Source organism: Salmo trutta, chromosome 28 (genome assembly GCF_901001165.1).
Source record: "Salmo trutta chromosome 28, fSalTru1.1, whole genome shotgun sequence".
Lineage (NCBI taxonomy): Eukaryota > Metazoa > Chordata > Actinopteri > Salmoniformes > Salmonidae > Salmo > Salmo trutta.
The window spans coordinates 43605296-43624965 of record NC_042984.1 but is presented as its reverse complement, the minus strand read 5'-3'; the positions used below and the strand labels follow the sequence as shown (position 1 = coordinate 43624965).

Here is a 19670-nt window from a genome sequence, read left to right as displayed (position 1 = left end):
GAAATATTAACTCTTTAAACAACATTTTCCCGTGGTGCCCCAACTACTTAGCTAATTAATGTTACATGATTAGTTTAATCACGTAATAATAATTACACAGAGAATTGATTTCATATAACAGTCTTCACATTAATGAAAAGTCATGTCACAACAATAGTTTTCGCATATGTTGTAGCTTAGACCCTATTTCACATATTCTGAGATGTGTGTTTGATACCTGCCATCGGTTGAGACAGCATACTCTTGAATACACAGGGTGGGTGTTGTGTTTTGGCTGATAAATGTACTAAAATGGGAATTAAATCTAAACGTCAACTTTCAAATGGTAGCACAAAGATAATTGGAAGTCCACACAACAGAGAATGTAATTTGTTTTAAACTATACTGTCAATCTGCCATAGGAAACCTATTGAAATCATAGAAATATAGATAGTAGAATAGCCATTCCTATTTAAGTTGACATTTGATGCTGGGTGTACGGGCAGACATCTTTGTGGTAGTAAGTAAATTGGAAGTAAAAATGTCTATTAAATGTACATTTCAATGATGTACCAGCTAAATTGCAGTGCTCTGAAAGGATATGTCCATTCTATGAATTATATTTCTATTATTGAAATGACACCAACCCTGTATTCAAGAGTATGCTGTCTCAACCAATGGCGGGCCTAACATGGCAGGTAACCTAACGGTTAGAGCATTGGACCAGTAACCAAAATGTTGCTGGATAAAATCCCTGAGCTGACAAGGTAAAAATCTGTCGTTCTGCCCCTGAACAAGGCAGTTAACTTTTTCGGGGTAGGGGGCAGTTTTAAGAAATTTGGATGACTGAGGTGCCAAAGTAAATTGCCTGTTACTCAGGCCCAGAAGCTAGGATATGCATATAATTGGTGTATTGGATAGAAAACACTCGAAAGTTTCTACAACTGTTAAAATAATGTCTGTGAGTATAACAGAACTGATATGGCAGGCGAAAACCTGAGGAGAATCCATCCGGGATATTATTTTGTTGAGCTCACCACTGATTATAATGGCTTTCTATGGGAATATAAAAGGAATACCTCCCAGACCGCAGTTCCAAGGGCTTCCACTAGATGTCAACAGTCCTTCGAAACCGTTTCAGGCTTGTTTTTTTGAAAAATTAGCTAGAATTTGTCGTTTTTGTAAGTGGCTCCCAGTTTGGCTGTAGTGTTGTGACGCGCGTGGATGAGAGTGCGCATTTGTTATTTATCTCCGTCTTAAATTTTAGCATTTATATACATATTAGGGTACCTGAGGATTGATTGGAAACGTTGTTTGACTTGTTTGGACGAAGATTATTGGTAACGTTTGGGATTCATTTGTATGCATTTTGAACGAGGGAAACAGGTGGATTACTGAATCAAGCGCGCCAACTAAACTGACTTTTTTGGGATGTAAAGAAGGACTTTAATGAACAAAAGGACCCTTTGTGATGTAGCTGGGACCCTTTGGATTGCAAACAGAGGAAGATCTTCAAAGGTTATTTTATCACTATTTCTGACTTTTGTGATGCCTCTGCTTGGTTGAAAAATGTATGTAATGCTTTTGTACATGGGGCGCTGTCCTCAGATAATCGCATGGTGTGCTTTCGCGATAAAGCCTTTTTGAAATCTGACAAAGCGACTGGATTAACAAGAAGTTAAGCTTTTAAACAATGTAAAACACTTGTATTTTCATGAATGTTTAATATTACGAATTTGGTATTTTGAATTTCGCGCATTGCAATTTCAACAGATGTTGTCCAGGTGGGACGGTACCTACCCCAAAGAGGGTTTCAACCCACTGTTCCCAGTAGGCTGTCATTGTAAATAACAATTTGTTCTTAACTGACTTGCCTAGTTAAATAAAGTTTTTATTTTGTAAGATACAACATGTGAAAAGGAAAAGGAATATGAGTTAAAGCGTTTTTAGATCATTGATGTTAAAAGGTATTAAAGGTATTTTCAAGAAATTATCAAATAGTTTGATAATCTGTTTGTAAGTTTTAAAATGACGTCAAGCTCAACCGTTTAGCTTATTCCAGTGATGAATACATGGATGTCTCATGGTAGAGTGGGTTATGCAAAATGGGCCAACTTTGAGCACCTCTATTTCCTAAATATTGTGTCATTCAGGTCCAAAAAGTAACTTTCTGATCACTTCTACCATGGGCAAACGTATGGAAAGTTTTGTTCAAATCAAAAATGGGTGCGGTCAAAAAGTGATTGAAATCAAATGGAACAACTCAATTGTCAATTGTGATCGAGTTCTTCCCCTAATGAATGTAACTGTTAGTTGGAGATGGACTTTGAAATCCTTCGGGATTTGCATCTGAAAACAGCAATCCTCTCATCTGAATTCCTATGTTGGCAATCCCACGATAATGAATTACGCTTTGACTCAGATTTTTCACTTTAAAATGTATGCCAAACAAAAACCATTGATTAACAAGTTTAACAAACCATACAACTCTATGCACAAGGACTACATCTGGATTTACATCTGGTAATGGAATTACGGTAACAGAATAACATCATGGGTCCCTGATCTGAATTATACAGAAATGCATCATTATGGATGAATATCATTCTCTTCATGGTGATGTATCCTGAATAGGTAAACAAAGGTAGAAATATGCAATATCCTTCTTTAGCATATTTGGGTATTATTCTACATACTGACTAAAAATCAAATTGTATAAGTCACATGCGCCGAATACAACAGGTATTACATTACATTGGAATGCTTACTTAAGCATTTACTTACTTAAGAGCCCCTAACCAACAATGCAGTTAAAAAAAAATACGGATAAGAATAAGAAATAAAAATAACAAGTAATTAAAGAGCAGCAGTAGAATAACAAAAGCGAGACTATATACAGGGGGTACCGGTACAGAGTCAATGTGCAGGGGCACCGGTTAGTTGAGGTAATATGTACATGTAGATAGAGTTATTAAAGTGACTATGCATAGATGACAACAACAGAGAGCAGCAGTGGTGTAAAAGTCTGGGTAGACATGTGATTAGATATTCAGGAGTCTTATGGCTTGGGGGTAGAAGCTGTTTAGAAGCCTCTTGGACCTAGACTTGGCGTCCCGGTACCACTTGCCGTGCGGTAGCAGAGAAAACAGTCTATGACTAGGGTGGCTGGAGTCTTTGACAATTTTTAGGACCTTCCTCTGACACCGCCTGGTATAGAGGTCCTGGATGGCAGGAAGCTTTGCCCCAGTGAAGTACTGGGCCGTTCGCACTACCCTCTGTGGTGCCTTGTGGTCAGAGGCTGAGCAGTTGCCATACCAGGCAGTAATGCAACCAGTCAGGATGCTCTTGATGGTGCAGCTGTAGAACCTTTTGAGGATCTGAGGACCCATGCCAAATCTTTTCAGTCTCCTGAGGGGGAATACGTTTGGTCGTGCCCTCTTCACGACTGTCTTGGTTGACTTTTTCCACATTTTGTTAAGTTACAGCCTTATTCTAAAATTGATTAAATGAAATTTTTTCCTCATAAATCTACACACAATAACAAAGCAAAAACAGGTTTTTATCATTTTTTGTAAAAGTATATAAAAAGAAATTGAAATATTACATTTACATAAGTATTCAGACCCTTAACTCAGTACTTTGTTGAAGCACCTTTGATTACAGCCTCAAGTCTTTTTGGTTGACGCTACAAGCTTGGCACACCTGTATTTGGGGAGATTCTCCTTTTTTCTCCACAGATCAAGCTCTGTTAGCTATTTTCAAGTCTCTCAAGAGATGTTCGATTGGGTTCAAGCCCAGGCTCTGACTGGGTCATTCAAGGACATTCAGGGACTTGTCCTGAAGCTACTCCTGTGTTGTCTTGGCTGTGTGCTTAGGGTCAGTGTCCTGATGGAAGGTGAACCGTCGCCCCGGTCTGAGGTCCTGAGCGCTCTGGAGCCGGTTTTCATAAAGGATCTCTCTGTACTTTGCTCTGTTCATCTTTCCCTCAATCTTGACTAGTCTCCCTGTCCCTGCTGCTGAAAAACATCCCCACAGCATGATGCTGCCACCATCATGCTTCACTGTAGGGATGGTGCCAGGTTTCCTCCAGACGTGACGCTTGGCATTCAGGCAAAAGTGTTTAATTGTGGTTTCATCAGACCAGAGAATTTTGTTTCTCATGGTCTGATTGTCCTTTAGGTGCCTCTTGGCAAACTCTAAGCGGGCTGTCATGTGCCTTTTACTGAGGAGTGGATTCTGTCTGGCCACTCTACCATGAAGGCCTGATTGGTGGATTGCTGCAGAGATAGTTGTCCTTCTGGAAGGTTCTCCCATCTCCACAGAGGAAATCTAGAGCTCTGTCAGAGTGACCATTGGGTTCTTGGTCACCTCCCTGACCAAGGCCCTTGTCCCCCGATTGCTCAGTTTGGCAGGGAGGCCAGCTCTAGGAAGTGTCTTGGTTCCAATCTTCTTCCATTTAAAAATAATGTAGGCCACTGTGTTCTTGGGGACCTTCAATGCTGCAGAAATATTTTGGTTCCCTTCCCCAGATCTGTGCCTCGACGCAATCCTGTCTCGGAGCTCTACAGACAATTCCTTCGACTTTGTGGTTTTTGCTCTGACATGCACTGTCAACTGTGGGATCTTATATAGACAGGTGTGTGCCTTTCCAAATCATGTCAAATCAATTGAATTTACCACAGGTGGACTCCAATCAAGTTGTAGAAACATCTCAAGGATGATCAACGGAAACAGGATGCACCTAAACTCAATTTCAGTCTCATAGCAAAGGGTCTAAATAGCTATGTAAATAAGGTATTTCTGTTTTTTACTTTGAATAAATTTGCACACAAAAATCTAGAAATCAGTTTTTGCTTTGACAACAAATTTGACATGCTCCTATGAACTTCACGTTGGTGCTTATGGGTCCTTTTAGATTGAAATGCTCATGTACTGTATGCTTTTCCAGCAGCACAATGGCATACTTTCCAAGCTCAGAGGACCACACACACACACACACACACCACTGCAAAGCTTAGGCTGAGAGAAAGAAAGGGAGAGAAAATGGAACACTCACTAACCACCATCCCCAGAGAAATATAGCCAAGAGCAAATTTCAGATTATTAAATTCTAAAGCGATAATCTTATACATTTGTTAAGTTATGAAATCAACAGGTCTTAGTTTGTCCTATTATAATAATTTCCTCTCCTTAAATATACACCGTCATTCTGTTGTTTGATGCGGTGCCGATTTATTACTATCCATTGACAGCAGACATTTTTAGATGGCCATAGGGCTTTCTGTAATAAGATAACTGAAGGACAACCAATGAATTCTAATGAAGGTTTATTGTGTATAATGTGAGTGGATACACACCACGGGTCCCTGCCATCTCCCTAACACACATGTGCAGTACATGCACACACACAAAAGCTCTACACACACACTTTGTCCACAAGACACTTTTAGCAGTCTGCTAGGCTTTTCTTTCAGTGATGCAGAGCTTAGGTCGTGGTACGTTAGCTATCTTCACATCTCCTGTCAGTCAGTCTTCAGTGTGCATGCCTGTCCGCATTAGTCTCCTCACAGAGACATCCAGCAGTCTCAGTCTCAACATAACAGGGCTGGCCCAGTGCAGTGCCCCCAACCTCTGGGGACACCAGGCAGGCCTTGTGAGCAGTGCACTTTCCACTTAGTTAGGCTGCCATCAGACTACAAAAAGTATCTTGTGGAATGTGATTCTGTCTCTCTGTGTGTGTGTGTGTGTGTGTGTGTGTGTGTGTGTGTGTGTGTGTGTGTGCGCGTGTGTGTAAGATAGGGGGTGGGAGGAGGTTAGTTGAGGCGAAGGGGTGAGTGGCGGTGGAGATTGTGGTTGGGAGGAGGATGAGTTTTTTTTGGCTCCTCTGCATTTCTTCAATTGCAAGATCTTTCATGCGTTGAGAGAGAATTTTCCCTGACAACCAGTTCCACAGGATTAGGCTTTGTGGAATAGGACTTCTGAAGCACCATGTATGAAGGAAGAGTAGGAAGAGGGGAGGAAGGGAAGAGGCATCAGTAATGCTATCAGAATGGGAGAGGTGATTTGAAAGTGATTTGCCTCATATTGTATGTATTGAATAAGAGATTAGCTTTAAGGTCATGTACAGGTGTTTGGTAATTCAACTCAAGGAGAAGAACGAAAAATAGATAGCCAAAACATATATGTATTTATTCTACTACATGCTGTATAGCTGTAGTATTTGGATTAGGACTTAATTCAACTCAAGGAGAAGAACGAAAAATAGATAGCCAAAACATATATGTATTTATTCTACTACATGCTGTATAGCTGTAGTATTTGGATTAGGACTTTTCTGTTAAAAAGAAACCTTTCTAGTAAATCTGGATAACCAAGGACAAATATGATATACTACTCATTTACTATTTTGTTCACTGAGAACCCAGTAGTCATATTTTAGGTCAGGTTAACTGTTTCAACCCTTACATTCTGCATCGATCGAAGATCATCTACCTAAAAACAAAAAATAAACCCCATATTTATATTTTTAGTGAAGAAGTGACAGGGGCATCCTTACTTAAAACCTCTTATGGCTAGGGGGCAGTATTTTCACGGCCGGATAAAAAACGTACCCGATTTAATCTGATTATTACTCCTGCCCAGAAACTAGAATATGCATATAATTATTAGCTTTGGATAGAAAACACTCACGTTTCTAAAACTGTTTGAATGGTGTCTGTGAGTATAACAGAACTCATTTGGCAGGCCAAAACCTGAGAAGATTCCAAACAGGAAGCGCCCTCTCTGACCATTTCTTGCCCTCCTTGATCATCTCTATCCAATACAGGGGATCTCTGCTGTTACGTGACACTTCCTACGGCTCCCATGGGCTCTCAGAAGGCGGCAAAAAGCTGAATGACGTAATTCCAAGCCCTGGCTGAAAAGCTTTAGCGCATTTGCTAAGTGGTCTATCAGCGGACAATGGGACTCATGCTCGTGCACGAGACGACCCCATGTTTCTATTCTATCGTCTTTGAATGGATACAACGACTCCCGGTCGGAATATTATCGCTTTTTTATGAGAAAATTAGCATAAAAATTTTAAACAGCGGTTGACATGCTTCGAAGTACGGTAATGGAATATTTAGAAATTTTTTGTCACGAAAAGCGTCGTGCTCGTAACCCTTCTTTACAATTCGGATAGTTTCTTGAACGCACGAACAACACGCCGCTGTTTGGATATAACTATGGATTATTTGGGACCAAACCAACATTTGTTATTGAAGTCGAAGTCCTGGGAGTGCATTCTGACAAAGAACACCAAAGGTAATCAAACTTTTCTAATAGTAAATCGGAGTTTGGTGAAGGCTAAACTTGCTGGGTGCCTAAATAGCTAGCCCAGTGATGCCGGGCTATCTACTGAGAATATTGCAAAATGTGCTTTCACCGAAAAGCTATTTTAAAATCGGACATATCGAGTGCATAGAGGAGTTCTGTATCTATAATTCTTTAAATAATTGTTATGTTTTTTGTGAACGTTTATCGTGAGTAATTTAGTAAATTCATCGGAAGTTTGCGGGGGGTATGCTAGTTCTGAACGTCACATGCTAATGTAAAAAAGCTGGTTTTTGATACAAATATGAACTTGATTGAACAAAACATGCATGCATTGTATAACATAATGTCCTAGGGTTGTCATCTGATGAAGATCATCAAAGGTTAGTGCTGCATTTAGCTGTGGTTTTGTTTTTTGTGACATTATATGCTACCTTGAAAAATGGGTGTCTGATTATTTCTGGCTGGGTACTCTGCTGACATAATCTAATGTTTTGCTTTCGCTGTAAAGCCTTTTTGAAATCGGACAGTGTGGTTAGATAAAGGAGAGTCTTGTCTTTAAAATGCTGTAAAATAGTCATATGTTTGAAAAATGTAAGTTTTCGGATTTTAGAGGAGTTTGTATTTCGCGCCACGCCCATCATTGGATATTGGAGCAGGTGTTCCGCTAGCGGAACGTCTAGATGTAAGAGGTTTTAAGGAACAAATGTGCTCCCAACACATAGCACTCCTCCCTACTCCTCTCTCTACTTATCCTCCCAAAACAACAGCGTCCACCCCATCCCTCATCTTCCCAACACAACAGAGTCCACCCCATCCCTCTCTCCACTCATCCCCGTCAAAGGATTGGATGTAATGGGGTTCCCTACTATAACTCATTCTACTGGCCAGATCAACTGTACAGAACTTGAACTCCATCCTCAGAGTCACATTTTACTGTCAACCTAACAATACGTTTTGGGGGGGAAAAGTGCTTTGACCGCAATGTGAGGGGAGTTAAGCTATTAAGTAGGTCCTCTGTTTTTCTCCAGAGTTGGGTGGTCATTCCTGGCTGGCTGGGAGAGTCAACACTGGCCTGCCCTCCACTCACTGCAGCCTGGAAAATACCATTTCATTCTCTCCTTATACCTTGGATTGGTTCCTGCGGGCTGTGTGAGGAACAAGGTATTTGAGGTTGTTGAAGTCTGTGATGTGGTGTTATACAGAGAAATATGGGGAAAATGTAGTTAAGACATGCCTGAAGGATGCAATGAAAATGTTTATAGGATCAGCTGGAGATGTCTTTGTGTGTGGATATACATGATGTGTACCGGTATTCGGGTGGAACTATACATACATGACTCCACATACATTCTGATGTAAGGTGAATAAGAGAGTCAATTTCCCCCATCCCCATGCCCCATCAATATCCAGGACCAACTAATGGGCAAACAAAGATTCCCAATCTCTCACTGACATGAAATCTCTGACCTCAGGAACCCCCATGTAAGCCAGTATGACAGCTGGTTTGAATGAGGAATGTTTTATTTATTACGTTAGTCACCTACATTGTACAGTGGCTTGCGAAAGTATTCACCCCCCTTGGCATTTTTCCTATTTTGTTACCTTTACAACCTGGAATTAAAATAGATTTTTTGGGGGGGGTTGTATCATTTGATTTACACAAGATACCTACCACTTTGAAGATGCAAAATATTTTTTTATTGTGAAACAAGAAATAATAAGAAAAAAAAAACTTGAGCGTGCATAACTATTCACCCCTCCAAAGTCAATATTTTGTAGAGCCACCTTTTGCAGCAATTACAGCTGCAAGTCTCTTGGGGTATGTCTCTATAAGCCTGGCACATAGAGTCACTGGGATTTTTTCCCATTCTTCAAGGCAAAACTGCTCCAGCTCCTTCAAGTTGGATGCTGGTGTACAGCAATCTTTAAGTTATACCACAGATTCTCAATTGGATTGAGGTCTGGGATTTGACTAGGCCATTCCAAGACATTTAAATGTTTCTCCTTAAACCACTTGAGTGTTGCTTTAGCAGTATACTTAGGGTCATTGTCCTGCTGGAAGGTGAACCTTCGTCCCAGTCTCAACTCTTTGGAAGACTGAAACAGGTTTCCCTCGAGAATGTCCCTGTATTTAGCGCCATCCATCATTCCTTCAATTCTGACCAGTTTTCCAGTCCCTGCCGATGGAAAACATCCCCACAGCATGATTCTGCCACCACCACGCTTCACTGTGGATGTTGTTCTTGGGGTGATGACAGGTGTTGGGTTTGTGCCAGACATAGCGTTTTCCTTGATGGCCAAAAATCTGAATTTTAGTCTCATCTGACCAGAGTACCTTCTTCCATATGTTTGAGGAGTCTCCCACATGCCTTTTGGCGAACACCAAACGTGTTTGCTTATTTTTTTCTTTAAGCAATGGCTTTTTTCTGGCCACTCTTTCGTTAAGCCCAGCTCTGTGGAGTGTACGGCTTAAAGTGGTCCTATGGATAGATACTCCAATCTCCACTATGGAGCTTTGTAGCTCCTTCAGGGTTATCTTTGGTCTCTTTGTTGCCTCTGATTAATGCCCTCCTTGCCTGGTCTGTGAGTTTTGGTGGGCGGCCTTCTCTTGGCAGGATTGTTGTGGTGCCATACTCTTTCCATTTTTTTATAATTGATTTAAAATGGTGCTCCATGGGATGTTCAAAGTTTCTGATATTTTTTTATAACCCAAACCTGATCTGTACTTCTCCTCAACTTTGTCCCTGGCCTGTTTGGAGAGCTCATTGGTCTTCATAGTGCCGCTTGCTTGGTGGTGCCCCCTGCTGAGTGGTGTTGCAGACTCTGGGGCCTTTCAGAACAGTTGTATATATACTGAGATCATTTGACAGATCATGTGACACTTAAATAAAGTCCACCTTTGTGCAATCAAACTAATTACGTGATTTATGAAGGTAATTGGTTGCTCCAGATGTTATTTAGGGGCTTCATAGCGAAAGGGGGTGAATACATACAGTGAGGGAAAAAGTATTTGATCCCCTGCTGATTTTGTACGTTTGCCCACGGACAAAGTAACGATCAGTCTATAATTTTAATGGTAGGTTTATTTGAACATTGAGAGACAGAATAACAACAAATAAATCCATAAAAACGCATGTCAAAAATATTATAAATTCATTTGCATTTTAATGAGGGAAATAAGTGTTTGACCCCTCCGCCAAACATTACTTAGTACTTGGTGGCAAAACCCTTGTTGGCAATCACAGAGTTCAGACGTTTCTTGTAGTTGGCCACCAGGTTTGCACACATCTCAGGAGGGATTTTGTCCCACTCCTCTTTGCAGATCTTCTCCAAGTCATTAAGGTTTCGAGGCTGATGTTTGGCAACTCGAACCTTCAGCTCCCTCCACAGAGTCAAACACTTATTTCCCTCATTAAAATGCAAATAAATGTATAACATTTTTGACATGCGTTTTTCTGGATTTTTTTGTTGTTATTCTGTCTCTCACTGTTCAAATAAACCTACCATTAAAATTATAGACTGATCATTTCTTTGTCAGTGGGCAAATGTTCAAAATCAGCAGGGGATAAATACTTTTTTCCCTCACTGTATGCACGCACCACTTTTCCGTTTTTTTTTTTTTAGAATAATTGAAACAAGTTATTTTATTCATTTCACCAATTTGGAGTATTTTGTGTATGTCCATTACATGAAATCCAAATAAAAATCCATTTAAATTAATTTGTAACGCAAGAAAATTGGAAAAACGCCAAGGGGGTGAATACTTTTGCAAGGCACTGTATGTGCATACACGAGGAGGCTTGTGAGAGGAGCTATAGGAGTATGGGCTCATTGTAATGATTGAATGGAATCAATGGAACAGAGTGAAACAATTTGTTAATATGTGTTTCATGTGTTTGGTAAGATTCCAATTATTCCATTCAAGCCATTAAAATGAGCCCGTCCTCCTATATCTCCTCCCAGCAGCCTCCTCTAGTGCCTAAATGTCCGATGGGCTGAGCGTGAGTATAAAACACGGTTTGTTTACAAAGCTGGGGCTCTAAAAGGCAATTTTGGGGCCACGCGTGTATGCTTAATCATGCCAATCACTCTTCACCTTTTTGTACACTAACAGGGCTCCATTTTCAGCATAATAACTTCTCCTGGGAGTCTGAATAAATGATCATTCTTATCAGCATTTTCCTGTATCTGGGAGAAAAAAACTCACTCTCTGGGAGCTCTTTGTATCACACTCAGAGTGAAATGAAATAAATAAAAGCTGAAATAAATCATTCTCTCTACCATTATTCTGACATTTAACATTCTTAAAATAAAGTGGTGATCCTAACCGACCTAAGACAGGGAATTTTTACTGGGATTAAATGTCAGGAATTGTTTTTTATATATGTGTATACATATACACAGTTGAAGTTGGAAGTTTAGATACACCTTACCCCAAAATATTTAAACTTATTTTCTCACAATTCCTGACATTTAATCATAGTAAAAATGCCCTGTTTTAGGCCAGTTAGGATCACCACTTTATTTTAAGATTTGTGAAATGTCAGAATAATAGCAGAGAGAATTATTTATTTCAGCTTTTATTTCATTCATCACATTCCCAGTGGGTCAGAAGTTTACATACACTCAATTAGTATTTGGTTGCATTGCCTTTAAATTGTTTAACGTGGGTCAAACATTTCTGGTGGCCTTCCACAAGCTTCCCACAATAACTTGGGTGAATTTTGGCCCATTCCTCCTGACAGACCTGGTGTAACTGAGTCAGGTTTGTAGGCCTCCTTGCTCGCACACGCTTTTTCAGCTCTGCCCACAAATCTTCTATAGGATTGAGGTCAGGGCTTTGTGATGGCCACTCCAATACCTTGACTTTGTTATCCTTAAGCCATTTTACTACAACTTTGGAAGTCTGCTTGGGGTCATGGTCCATTTGGAAGACACATTTGCGACCAAGCATTAACTTCCTGACTGATGTCTTGAGATGTTGCTTCAATATATCCACATAATTTTCCTCCTCATAATGCCATCTATTTTGTGAAGTGCACCAGTCCCTCCTGCTACAAAGCACCCCAACAACATGATGCTGCCACTCCCATGCTTCGCAGTTGGGATGGTGTTCTTCGGCTTGCAAGCTTACCCCTTTTTCCTCTTAACATAGCTGTGGTCATTATGGCCAAACAGTTCTATTTTTGTTTCATCAGACGAGAGGACGTGTCTCCAAAAAGTACGATCTTGTGCAGTTGCAAACCGTAGTCTGGCTTTTTTAAGGCGGTTTTGGAACTGTGGCTTCTTCCTTGTTGAGTGGCCTTTCAGGTTATGTCGATATAGGACTAATTTTACTGTGGATATAGATACTTTTGTACCGGTTTCCTCCAGCATCTTCACAAGGTCCTTTGCTGTTGTTCTGGGATTGATTTGCACTTTTCGCACCAAAGTACGTTCATCTCTAGGAGACAGAACGAGTCTCCTTCCTGAGCGGTAAGGCGGCTGCGTGGTCCCATGGTGTTTATACTTGCGTACTATAGTTTTTTTTACAGATGAATGTGGTACCTTCAGGCATTTGGAAATTGCTCCCAAGGATGAACCAGACTTGTGGAGGTCTCCAATTATTTTCTGAGGTCTTGGCTGATTTCTTTTGATTTTTCCATGATGTCAAGCAAAGAGGCACTGAGTTTGAAGGTAGGCCTTGAAATACATCCACAGGTACACCTCCAATTGACTCAAATTATGTCAATTAGCCTATTAGAAGCTTCTAAATGCATAACATAATTTTCTGGAATTTTCCAAGCTGTTTAAAGGCACAGTCAACTTAGTGTATGTAAACTTCTGACCCACTGGAATTGTGATACAGTGAAATAATCTATCTGTAAACAATTGTTGGAAAAATTACTTGTGTCATGCACAAAGTAGATGTCCTAGTCGACTTGCCAAACTATAGTTTGTTAACAAGAAATTTGTGGAGTGGTTGCAAAAAAAGAGTTTTAAGGCTTCCAACCTAAGTGTATGTAAACTTCCTACTTTAACCGATAATTGGCCGATTAATTAGGGCCGATTTCAAGTTTTCCTAACAATTGGTAATCGGTATTTTTGGCCACCGATTTAAAAAAAAAATGTATATAAATATTTTTTAACTGGGCAAGTCAGTTAAGAACACATTCTTATTTTCAATGACAGCCTAGGAACGGTGGGTTAACTGCCTTGTTCAGGGGCATAATGACAGAATTTTACCTTGTCAGCTTGGGGATGCAACCTTACGGTTAAAACCAGTTTGGGATAGGGGGCAGTATTTTCACGGCCGGATAAAAAAACGTACCCGATTTAATCTGGTTATTACTCCTGCCCAGAAACTGGAATGTGGATATAATTAGTTGATTTGGATAGAAAACACCCTAACGTTTCTAAAACTGTTTGAATGGTGTCTGTGAGTATAACAGAACTCATATGGCAGGCAAAACCCTGAGAAAAAGTCAAGCAGGAAGTCTGAGAATTGTAGTTCTTCTTTTGATTCTCTATCGAAGCTACGGTGTCTGTGGGGTGACGTTGCACTTCCTAAGGCTTCCATTGGCTGTCTAAAGCCTTCAGAAAGTGGTTTGAGCATTTTCCTGTCACTGGGCAGATAATAGAAGCTCAGTTACTGAGTGGTCTGCCTGGCAACAAAGGGATTGGATATGCTCGGTCCCGCGAGCACGCCCCTCCTTCTTTTTCTTCTTGAATGAATCTGCTATTGTCCGGTAGGAATATTATCGCAATTTTACATAAAAAATACCATAAAGATTGATTTTAAACAGTGTTTGACATGCTTCTAAGTACGGTAATGGAAAATGTTGACTTTTCATCTCTCGTTCCGCGCTCTCGCATTATGCCTTTGGATAAGTGAACTGTACGCACGAACAAAACGGAGGTATTTGTACATAAATATGGATTATTTCGAACAAAAACAACATTTCTTGTGGAAGTAGCAGTCCTGGGAGTGCATTCTGACGAAGATCAGCAAAGGTAAGAGAATACTTCCAATACTAATTCTGAGTTTAGGTTGCGCCGAACTTGGCGGGTGTCTGAATAGCTCACCGTGATGGCTGAACTATGTACTCAGAATATTGAAAAATGTGCTTTCTCCATAAAGTTATTTTAAAATCTGACACAGCTGTTGCATCCAGGGGTAGTCTATCTAGAATTCTTTAAATAATTGTTATATATTTTGTCAACGTTTATGATGAGTATTTTTGTAAATTGATGTGCACATTCACTGGACGTTTTGGTGGGAATACATTTTCTGAACATCATGCGCCAATGTAAAATGCTGTTTTTGGATATAAATATGAACTTTATCGAACAAAACATACATGTATTGTGTAACATAATGTCCTAGGAGTGTCATCTGATGAAGATCATCAAAGGTTAGTGCTTAATTTAGCTGTGTTTTGGGTTTTATTGACACATGTCCTTGCTTGGAAAATGGCTGTGTGATTATTTTTGTCTATGTACTCTCCTAACATAATCTAATGTTTTGCTTTCGCTGTAAATCCTTTTTGAAATCGGACAATGTGGTTAGATTAAGGAGAAGTTTCTTTAAAATGGTGTAAAATAGTTGTATGTTTGAGAAAGTTGAATTATGACATTTTGTTGTTTTTGAATTTTCCACCCCGATATTTCACTGGCTGTTTCCCACAGTTGGGACGGTAGCGTCCCACCTAGCCCATAGAAGTTAACAAAAGCGCATTTGCGAAAAAAGCACAATCGTTGCACGACTGTACCTAACCATAAACATCAATGTCTTTCTTAAAATCAATACACAGAAGTATATATTTTTAAACCTGCATATTTAGCTAAAAGAAATCCAGGTTAGCAGGCAATATTAACCAGGTGAAATTGTCACTTCTCTTCCGTTCATTGCACGCAGAGTCAGGGTATATACAACTGTTTGGGCCACCTGGCTCGTCGCGAAGTAATTTGCCTGAATTTTACGTAATTATGACATAACATTGAAGGTTGTGCAATGTAACAGGAACATTTAGACTTATGGATGCCACCCGTTAGATAAAATACGGAACGGTTCCGTATTTCACTGAAAGAATAAACGTGATAGTTTCCGGATTCGACCATATTAATGACCTAAGGCTCGTGTTTCTGTGTGGTATTATGTTATAATTAAGTCTATGATTTGATAGAGCAGTCTGACTGAGCGATAGTAGGCACCAGCAGGCTTGTAAGCATTCATTCAAAATAGCACTTACGTGCGTTTGCCAGAAGCCCTTCGCAATGCATTGCGCTGTGTATGACTTCAAGCCTGTCAACTCCCAAGATTAGGCTGGTGTAACCGATGTGAAATGGCTAGCTAGTTAGCGGGTGCGCGCTAATAGCGTTTCAAACGTCACTCGCTCTGAGACTTGGAGTAGTTGTTTCCCTTGCTCTGCATGGGTAACGCTGCTTCGAGGGTGGCTGTTGTCGATGTGTTCCTGGTTCGAGCCCAGGTAGGAGCGAGGAGAGGGACGGAAGCTATACTGTTACACTGGCAATACTAAAGTGCCTATAAGAACATCCAATAGTCAAAGGTATATGAAATACAAATCGTATAGAGAGAAATAGTCCTATAATTCCTATAATAACTACAACCTAAAACTTCTTACCTGGGAATATTGAAGACTCATGTTAAAAGGAACCACCAGCTTTCATATGTTCACATGTTCTGAGCAAGGAACTTAAACGTTAGCTTTCTTACATGGCACATACTGCACTTTTACTTTCTTCTCCAACACTTTGTTTTTGCATTATTTAAACCAAATTGAACATGTTTCATTATTTATTTGAGGCTAAATTGATTTTATTGATGTATTATATTAAGTTAAAATAAGTGTTCATTCAGTATTGTTGTAATTGTCATTATTACCCAAAAATAAAAATAAAATAATAAAAAGTAAAAGAAATGTTAAAAAAAAAAATTGGCCGATTAATCGGTATCGGCTTTTTTGGCCATCCAAGAACAACCCCAATATATATATATATGGGGTTGTTCAGTTGACATGTACTCGCTGGAGACATAAATAAAGGTGCCCTAGATGAGACTAATTGACCTGTGCTGTCATAAACATGAATGTGCAAATGGCATACTGTGTTTGAACAAGCAGACACATTTAACCTAAGAAATTTGGTGACAGCTTTGTGTGCCAGTTACGCAACCCATCTCCCCTACATGTCTGTCAGAGCTTCCGGCTGTCAGCTGAATAGATCAGTCTGTCTGTCAGGCTTCAATCTACCTCACCTCGATTGTATTGATTATTCTTTGGGAAAGGGCGAGAGATAAAAACAGTACCTTGCCTGTCAGGCTATGAGAGGACATCAATGCTTCACCTAGACAGCTAGTCCGCAGGGGCCCAGTCCCCTGACAGAAGGACAAGAAAGAGTTCACCTGCATTCAAAACAAGTAACGCCTCGCTCTTTGGGAAGGAGAGGAAGAAAATAGCAGGCAGCCCTCCTCTGATATAAAATGCCAGCCGGATAAAAAAAATAGAGTTCACCAGTCGTTACACGGGCCAAGAGTTACAAATGGACACTGACACTAAGGATTTTGGGCTGAGGCAGAGGCTTTTCTCATAGCGTGGGAGAATGTCTCGAAAACAGAGAGCGATGAAAAACAATTAAGATCATCTCTCAAAGGTTGAGAATAACAATTCCTTAGTTTGAACATTGCGTCATAATTCAGAAGTTTTATGCAATTATTTTTCTTTTTTTATATTTTGGTGGAAGGGAAATAAAAACATCTTCAGAGCAAATCGGCCTCACCATGGAAACAGTATTGATCAACTCTCCTGGGTCCTCAGAAAAATCTATCCCTCGTCAATTTCCCAGCATTAACAGTTCAGTGGCCACTCACACCTTAAATAGACAACAGCGGTATTTAGTGTCTGGCAATAAAACCTACAATCTGTATTTAACTTCCCTGATGTTCCATTTATCACAGGGGGGAGATTAACACAATGGCTGGGTTATATGGTGACTCACTGAAATCCTCACTGAAGGATCACAACACTGATCCACTGCTCTATGAAGATGATCGACCCCTCTGGGGTCCATACAGTTTCACTGCAGACAAAGAGAATATTACACCACATTCCATGATTTATGGGATTGTGCACTGACTGGATTTGAAGAGGTTATGACAACGATTATGGTTGACCGATACATCCCAATGTTTTAACCTTAAATAAATAATTGTACTTTTATATGAAGAGTATTTGACTTTGTTGGTATGTATTGTTTACTTAGATTACGTTGCACAACTACAGTTGTTCAAGCACAGACTACTTTATATTCTTTATCACTGACAATGTACAGAAAATGACATCAGGCGCAGCTTGTCTGATAGAACAAGATGTAATTTATGAAGTAGGGAGCTTTTTCTCCCAATTTTAAAAGCAGAAATGGCACTTGCTTTTTCAGTCAGGCTTGAACAGGTGTTTCATTCTGCTTTCGAGAAAATGTATTCTCAACTTGATGGATTGGAGTTGAAAACAATCTGTGAAACTTCTAATTGCTATCACAAATTAATCAGTTGCAGTGAGAATGATGAGTGTAAATGGGCAGGGAGCTGTCATTCCCAGATTATATTGATTACCACTGGGACTCATAGCCAATTCCTCTTGATCAATGTTTACTATCAATATAATCATCATGACTAGAACATGAGAGGGGGAGAAAGAGCAACAAACTTAAAGAAGCCCATATTGTCTCAATATTGAAATCTGTTGAAAATGGAGACTTTTAATCAAATCTACTGTATCCTCCCTGGGATTTGTGTAGAGTTTGACTGTGGGGATCAACATAGCCAGTGACAGCTATACGACAGCAGCCAGAGCGGTGCAGTGGTGGAAATTAACATAAATGCAGAGTGACTGCCTGAGCAAATGCAGGAAGGAGCTTTGTGACAGCGCCTGTCAACCCACTGATTCCCCAAGCCTGATTACTACGCCGACGCTCCGGTGCCACAGCAAACACCCCACCTACGCTACTGCTGCAGCCTGACACACAGACAGACACTGGAGCACCTGGAGACGACAGAATTAGGGGCTTAGTATCCTTCCTCCCCCCCCCCCCCCAAGGAATCTTATATGATCTCCAAGTCCCCTGACACCCCCAAAACTTTTTGGTGATGTGGATGAGTTCTAATGCTATACTCAAGGAACATCTTTTAGACATAATCACTTACATTTGGGAAAGACACAAACAATTATTGTCCTTCAGGTGCCTTCACTCTAACAGAGAATCCTGATTCCAACCTTGCAGAGATAATGGTAGAGGGAATTTAACACCATCAACCAGCATATCCACCCAACAGAGCCACAAAGCCCTTGAGACCAGCATGACTGGATTGGTCTGGTAAAGATTGGTATTAAGAGAGAGAGGGTAATAGTGTGTGTGCTTGTGTGTCTGTGGCTTTCATAAAGTACCTTGATGGCTTCAGTCTCTTTTAAACAGCTACTTAGTCCTGTGCTGTGCTTGGTTTAATTGATCTGGGAAAACACAATTATGGCATTGACTGTAATCCCAATCTGTTACTACAAGACACTAGCGCAAACACTAACTCTAACCCTTCTGAACGGCACATCTTATATCTTCAGACAAGATAACTTGCTTAGATGTTGGCTTGTACAGTGGCACATTAATGCAGACTATTTCAAGTAATTGCATATTTTGCTCTAAACATGTGTTTTTAATAATTAATTTGCTGTATTGGAGCTCTGCTGGGTGCCTCATTCCACTTCAGTACTAACAGTGGGCAGGCTGTCTGTATGTCTGTGCTCTTCTGACTCTCAACAAGGCTAAAGGACAGGTATGCAGGCCTGTGTGAAGAAAACAGGGAGTACTTAAACATTCTACTGCGGTCACTGTGTCTCATTATAAACCAAAACAGTACAGATTCTGGAATTAGCCAAGTCAACATGGTGACATTGACAAACATCTCGAATAAAAACTAAATAGCCATGGGGCACAAAATCATCGTAGGCTACTTAAAAAGACAGCTTGGGGAGACCTCATTTTCACTCAAGAAATGGAATACATTGAAACTTCAATAGTTATCCTGTGCTACGATGTCAGAACCACAACAGTTGTCAAAAATGCCTGAAATAATATAACCGCTGGTGATACGTGTGTAGCCTTCGTCATTCGGTTACAGTAGTGTTTTTTTACTAGTGCATGGGTGTGAGTGTGTCAGTCTGTCGAAGCCCCTTCACAGCGCATTCAACCCACCATGAAGAAAGGGAAAGGCAGACTGAGGGAGAGGGAGGGAAGCGCAACAGCCCACCACTCAAACTCTCTCAACCTTTTCTCATTCTCCTCAATGTAACTAAGAGAGCACTTGAGAAGTATATAGACCAAGG

At 40.3% G+C, this 19670-nt stretch overlaps 1 protein-coding gene across 4 annotated transcripts in view; it reads right to left on the bottom strand.

The window, feature by feature from the left end:
• LOC115166309 (metabotropic glutamate receptor 7) overlaps positions 1-19670 on the bottom strand; it is a 127631-nt gene that overhangs the window by 106007 nt on the left and 1954 nt on the right. The gene's annotated exons all lie outside the window — the stretch shown is intronic.